This window comes from Gobio gobio, assembly GCF_949357685.1.
Source record: "Gobio gobio genome assembly, chromosome: 1".
NCBI classification, from domain to species: domain Eukaryota; kingdom Metazoa; phylum Chordata; class Actinopteri; order Cypriniformes; family Gobionidae; genus Gobio; species Gobio gobio.
The window spans coordinates 22,112,420-22,120,008 of NC_137097.1; the positions used below are offsets into that span (position 1 = coordinate 22,112,420).

A 7,589-nucleotide genomic window follows, 5' to 3' on the forward strand; every position below is an offset into this window, starting at 1 on the left:
ATGTTTGGCTAGTTAATCACACAAATCAAGTGCTAAGAGCTAATTTAGAGTGATTTTAAACCATCTACATTATTATTAAATGCAATGTATCGCTCATATTACACCAGACAGGGTAAGAAGACACATTGAATGTTTGATTCTGACTTCTCGCTTCATGCCAAGAAATGTTTGCGGTGCATTTCCAAGAAACGAGGTGAATTTTCAGACCTTCCTCTTTTCAGGCTCATAAATATCAGTTGAGTGAGCGTCGGCGACACAGCTCCAGCTCAAACTCTTTCACCACACTCTTTCAGACCCTTTCACCACACAAACTCAAGAACAGCGCAAAGGTAAATCTACATTGTCTTCAAATTAAGCCATATCATTCCATAAATTATGTCTAATGCATGAAAGTATTATTAATGTGTTTTTTTATGTTGAAGTTTTTCTTTAAACAGATAACTTTGTCATTTAAAAATGACAGTGGCTAGTGGAACTATATTCTATTTAAACATGTAAAAGTAGCAGTTCTTTGCAATATGAGTAAATAGTAATTACATGCGATTTATACTACACTTTCATACTCAATATTTACTTTCTCGTCCTGCTCTTTTCTCCCGTTGTTCCTCAGGATGAGATCTGCAGCCCTTCTCCTGCTCCTCTGCATTCTGGCTCTCAGCGATGGTGCTAGTCCATTTGATTATTTCAAGAGAAGACACGTTATTTCAAATAATTTCAAAACTGATGAGATAGCATCTTGGATAAATGAACTTCCGAAAAGAGAGCTCTGTGGATCTTCCCCCATATCCTTCATCCAGGGTTCACCGAATTCAATTAAACAAATCTGTACAACTGGCACTCAAGTGACTGGGGGAAATAACTATTTCCAAAGTACAGGAAACTTCCGAGTGTACAAGGTCAAAGGCCACATGGGAAGTAATGGTGTGTGCATCATTGATTACTGTTATAAGGTCACCAATCGTGTAACTGTTGCCTGTTCACAATATGAACCTTTGCACTATGTGGGACCAAATATTAATCAAGGACAACCTTGCTATTAAACCACATCATTTGCTAGTAGTGCGACTGCAGAACAATATGTGGCTTGAAATTATGCTGTACTAATACAAATGACCTGTGCATTAAAAAATGCTGTCACATACATGTTTCAATCTGATATAATCATTCCACAAAGCAATGTAATCTCAATAAAAGCTTAACGCAGAGTTTCATATCATCTCTGTCCTTTATTACATCATATTGATAACCTGTCAGGTATGATTTGATGCAAAGCATCACAAACACTTGAACATAATGTCTGGATGTCACTCATTTCATTAGACCAAATGTTTAAAATGCAATCTCTTCATTAATGTCACTTTTCATGGCTGAAGTCTCAGCTAGTGTTGGAGGTTTTTAGTGGATTTATGCAAGCCGGTGCTGCTTAACTTCACAGAGGTGTAGAGAATAACTATGTATGATAATAACAACAACAATAAAGTAAACAGAAATAACAGTAGAATACTCAATGACAATATACATGTTTAAAAAGATGAGACTTCTTCAAACAGTCCAGAGTTGGGGAACTTCTAATCAGCAAAGAAAGAGAATAACCGTGGAGCTGAAAGAATAAAAGCTCGATCTGAAGAGGACAAGAACCAGAAGAGTGGAGAGAGCGAGTGGGAGCATAAAGGGTGGTGAAAGCTTGAAAAACAGTGTCAGTGTCTCATTTCATTGTCCCATTTGGCCCCACTTTATATTAGGTGGCCTTAACTACTATGTACTTACATCAAAAAATAAGTACAATGTACTTACTGTGTTCATATTGTACTGCAAAACACCTTTGCGATATTGAGGTGGGATACAGGTAAAGTTATGGACAGGTGAGGTGGTATGGGTAAGTTTAAGGGTAGGGTTAGGTGTAAGGGAAGTGTCAACAATGTAATTACAGATGTAATTACATGCAGGTTTTTTTTTTCAAATGTAAGTACAATGTAAAAACATACATGTACACAATAAGTGCAATGTATCAAATGTTAGTACATAGTAGTTAAGGCCACCTAATATAAAGTGGGTCCCTTCATTTTCTACAATAAAGCAGCTCTCCAGTGTGTTCATGTTTTTGCTCGCATCTGACCTCGGCAGACTGAACAGAAGATTTCCTCGTGAAAGAAGGCGGAGCCTCAGCACTAGAATCAGATGAGAATCTTATAGGACAAGACATAAATATCCTATAAGACCACTTCTAACAAAATCCTATAAGAACGGTTCCAAAATATGATAGAAATTCCTGTACAGGTTTCTTATTGCAATCCTTTAGGATTTTTTGAAAAGGGCGGGACACTTTGTAGACAAAAAACAATGCATTCACAAAAAAGACTAAAGGGAGCATTTCGCATATACCAGGGTAAGACATTTCTTTCAACTACAAAAGACACCCAGGTTTCCTCCATAGTCTGCACTGATAACACATGCCCACTACAAAATACCACACTAGAACAGCTCACCGCAGAGATAATTGGCGCCAAGATCAAAATCCTTCACCTTTGCCCCCTAAAGCACAGTCTCCGAGATATGCCACTCACATGCACCAAAGTGATGTGTGACAGATGTGACACATTACAAAGCAAATGTTATATCTGTCCACACATCTGCCAGATTAACTATTCGGACCACATCTAATATCATAAAACTGGTCAACATTGAAAACCACATAATCCAGACAGCTGTGCAGATTCCCCACACCTCCACACCAGACACGATCACTGATTCACTATTGAACCTCCCAACTATGAATTTTACCCTTCACCACGACTATGTCACCGAGCTCACCTATCCCCCAGCCTACCCATCCATAAACCAGACAGCCACCCCAATGGTAACAATTTCACCACCCACACCTACCCCAAGTTCAGATCTACAAGACCTTGAGTTGCTTCTAAAAGAGGACTTTCCCTCAAACTCCCCAACCCAACCCACCACACCAACACCCCAAATGTCTCATCTCCTCCTCACCCCATTGATAGTGATCTTATCCCAGCCACTCCACAAAGTAAATAGAACCCATTGTTTTTCCTCTCAAAGCATGCGCGCAATACAATTTTCATACCAGGAGCCAATTCAATCCTATGTTTTAACTGCAAATATTTGATTTTGTTATAAATTTATGTAACAATTTAATTTCTGGATGCATTTTATCGCATTAATTTGTTTTGCTGTTTATAATGTAAACAAGTGAATTTGTGTAAAGTACTATTACGTACTATTTTTGGCTGTTACAAATAAATTTCCATTTCAAAGCTCTATCCTTTCTCTTTATTTAAACGGCCTACAGACAAAATGCTTTCATTAAAACAGCTTTTGTAAAATATACATATAAAGTTTTAAATACTGACGTTTTATTTGCATTATGCAGACACCTTGAATGCCTATTGCAGTACCTTGTGGTGCAGTGAGTGACAACCTTAATGTTCACCTTGCATTTTGAAGGGTAAGTTAAAGAACCCAAATCCACTTTTATTTAAAGGGAACTCAATACTAACATAAACCAACTTAACATCTGTAAACTTGACCATAAACCTTGGTTTAACGTGACATGCACTCACCAAACAGCATTGACAGAGCAACCATGTTAAAAGACAATGGTAACCTATAGGGCTATATAGGACCTACATATCTATACAAGGAACACCTGTGGACCAAGAACCAAGTGTCACATGACCTGCACACAACACATGAAGCTCTCCTTAGCAGCCTAGGTATTTGTCAACTGAGTAGTGCATCTTTGTTTTGACCATGGGTTAAAGTCCTGAGTGGACCATGCTCAGTCCGAAAGAGGTACTGTAGCCTCAAATGGTGTAAAATTGGCTTCTAATTGACATACTTTTTAACAAAAATCTTCTATGAATGCAAGTAAGTTATTAGAAAAATTGCATTCGAATCTGAATCTTGAGATCTTCCCAGTGGCTCAATAAGATGACTGGCAGACTCTGAATCAAAAGGTCATAGTTTCCAGCCCAGTCTGTGTCAATATTTTGAAATTGTGTCATTTTTATGTGGGTAAGCATTGTACTTATCCAAATTCCTCTTGTAATATAAATGTGTTTTTGTTCATTTTGAGTTCATTCTCACCTTTATTTCTACACCACAAGCCACTAAGGTAGTGGGTTCAAATCCTATGTGGTACATTCCCAGACCACAAGAGACACTGTGGCCAATAGTGGTGCAAAAGTTGCTTCTGTTCTAGACATTGTGTCTTTCTGAGAATTATCTCATGTGGACTTATTAAATAAAACATGCAGTGCATTTATATACAAAATCTTCATTTTCAGTTTATAATCATTTGAACTATGGAACTTTGGCAGCTTTGTAAACTTGTTCTGCCCAGTGGCATAATGAGATGAGTGACGGGCACCGCACTCAGAGATAGTAGGATCCATTCTGCCTATAGTGTCACAACAAAATGGACAACAGGCACCAGGGCAACTTTATAAAATCGTCTCTGCATTTTGCGCTACAGCCCCTTCTGGGCTTGGCTCCGTAAAACTGCTTGCAGTTCTTGTTAGGGGCCAAGTCCTGAAAGGGCTGTAGCCTCTCTTGTATCTGTTGGTTTACTTTATTATTATTATTCTTCCTGAATGGAAGTCAATGGCAGCCCTATGAACTGTAAGTAGGAAAATGATGAAATTTGGCAACATTGTAGAGATGTTCATCAATAGTAAATGTACCAAATTTGGAGTCTCTACAACCAACTCCATAGCGCCACTACCAGTTCAAAAATTCAACATTGAAACTGTTATAACTGTTGAACCCTTTGAGGTAGAAAAATAAAACTTAGTACACCTGATTCCTCTCATCATGCTGATCACATTCATCATCTTGCATTAAAACTCCACCCATTACAGTAGCAGCCATTTTGAAAAGTACAGTATTCAGTTTTTTCGCTACTCCTCCTTCAAAATGTATCCAATTTTGTAAAAATTTGCTCACATGAACTTTAGAGAAAACCGCACAGAAATGACTGAACAGATTTTTTTTTATTCATCTTTGTTCAAAAGTTATGATGTCATGAACTTAAAAGGTTGACCCAAAATTGGTTCTGAGGCTGTATCTCGGCCAATTTTTGATCAATCGAAACAAAAATTGGTACACTTCATCAGACCCATAATCTGAGGGTCCATTCCAAAGTTGGGAACAGCGCCACCTATAGGTAATGAGATATGAAAAATTGCCATTTCTGCTCATAACTCCTGAACGGTTCATCATAAAATCATAATATTGGTGTCTATGGATTCCTTGAATCCGTGGATACTTAATATGTCAGGATTGGATGAACCTTGTGTCCGCCATTTTGAATTTTGTCATAAATTGCAATATCTTTCAAAATATTTGACATATCTGCACAATTGGTATGCATGAACGACAGCATGTCCTGAACATACCTGAGAAGTTTCCGAACAGCGCCACCTAGTGTTCCAGAGATATAAGATTTTTTGCTAAAACGTTTGTAACTTTTGAAAACATTGTCCAAATTTTGTGTCATTTTGTTCCCTGGCTTATGCCGATTCCGACGATATCTCATTTGTCATTTTCCAAACATGTGACTGTCCGCCATATTGAAACAAGTGAAAAACTGTTTTTTTGCTACTCTTCCTTCAAATTTTGCCCAATTTTGTCCAAAATTGGCTCAGATGATATTTGGACCGAGCCGCACAGAAATGACTGAACAGATTTTTTATATTTACTACCGTTCTTGAGAAATTAGTCTCTGAAGTTGAACCTGCCTGTGTTTGTGTCTTTGCTAATTGGTTAATTGCAAAATGTGCTTCTGTTCCAGACATTGAGTCTTTCTGAGATTGACCTTACTTTAACTTTTTAAATATTTTAAATATTAAATGCTGTGCATTTATTTACAAAAAAATCTTCATTTTGAGTCGATTCTTTCTAAAACTATGGAACTTCGGTAGAAGTTCAAATACACATCTGCCCAGTGGCGCAACAAGATGAGAGACAGGCTCCTGAACCAGCAATATGGGGGTTTGAGTCCAGTGCGGGACAACTTTATAAAATTGCCTCTGCATTGCGCTACAGCCCTTTCTGGGGCTTGCCCCCATAAAACTGCTTGCAGTTCTTGTTTAATTTTGTATTTGTTTAAGGAATGGAGGGTTTACGGCAACAGCAAGACGCAGAATATGCTCTGTCCCTAATAACTGATCAAGAAAAGGTGTTTATTTTTTTATGTAATAATAACAACTTGATTATTATGGATTAATTTAAAGTATTTATGACATTACTTTTTTTTCTTGACCTCAGTAATGTTAGTTAAAAAATTGCAACAAAAGAGTTTATTACTTATTTATTCATTTATTATTATAGTCTCCATAATTTCTCATAAGAGGTGTCATTACAAGCAACAACACTCTTGAAACAAGTCTCTAAACATTCATTACACGTTTCTTAAATCCAGTGTCATGTTTCCTATAACAACAGGATCACAGGATACGTGAAGCAGAAGAAAATGAACAGAAGCGCTTAAAGGTAGAACTTTTGTACTAGCTTTGTTTTATTTTTCAGAATCCAGTTTAAGGAGAAAATAACAACGGTGATGACTTATGAATTTGCACGTGGTTTGTCTTAAAGCATATTAAAAACACCACATAAAAATTAGATATTCATCCCAGGGCATCTTTAATTTTTTCAGATAATTGATGAAAGAAAAAAACCAGAGGAACCTGCTGATGGCATGCCATTGAAGTTCAATTTCCCAGATGACTCCATAAAAATTAGAAGGTTTCAACCATCTGATCTTATGCAGGTAAGAATGGTTTAATAAGTAAGGGATAATCCACAGCTAGCTGTGCAATAAACAATTTTAATGCCCAATTCAGAAGAACCGCTTATACCATGGCCATTGCCAGCACTGGCTACTTCCTGCTTCGCTACTGTTCGGACGCTCTTGCCTACTGCTCCGCGCTTTGCTCTATCGCTTCTATATTTTACAACTTCAGCAAATCAGCACAGTGCTCAAACGACAAAGCTTGACTCTAATGATAAAATTAGAAACTCTGGTGACTGAAGTCCTAAACAAAAAGCTAAATATTTCAAACGGCCAGCCTCCCACTGCCTCCAGCTTACATTCCGGAGAAGGGAAAACACAGCTGCCTTCATTCAAAAGGATAAGAAAATGCCTCTTCTAGAATCTACTTGCTGCACAAACTGCCACAGACTTTTACAAAGGATTGCAGTTCTTGAAACAAAGTTATTTGCGGAACCATCCAACCAGACGAATCACACAGCAGAGCTTCATCATGATCGCCCTCTGCACACTGCCGTTGAGTCCCATAAATGTAGTGCTACTCAACATGTAGAGAAACAAGTTACTGATCAACACACTAATCGATGGAACAAACAGGGAGCAAGACCAAAAGGCACTCGAGACATCAGATTGTCACGAGCATCACATATTGCCGCAGTAGCATGCTCTACCCCAGACACAAGGATTGCAAACACTAGTTTTCTACCACCAAATATACATCTTGAAAACAGATTTGAAGTGCTAATGAATGTGGGTGAGGAATCCCCAAACGTGATAAATGTGACCGAACACAGAT

The 7,589-nt window shown here is 37.8% G+C and overlaps 1 long non-coding RNA gene across 1 annotated transcript; it reads left to right on the forward strand.

Annotated features, from left to right (window-relative positions):
- Positions 1-205: 205 nt before the first annotated feature.
- On the forward strand, positions 206-1,211 carry LOC307129577. Its single transcript, XR_013816917.1, has 2 exons — positions 206-329; positions 611-1,211. It is a non-coding gene; the product is annotated as an uncharacterized lncRNA (long non-coding RNA).
- Positions 1,212-7,589: the final 6,378 nt, after the last annotated feature.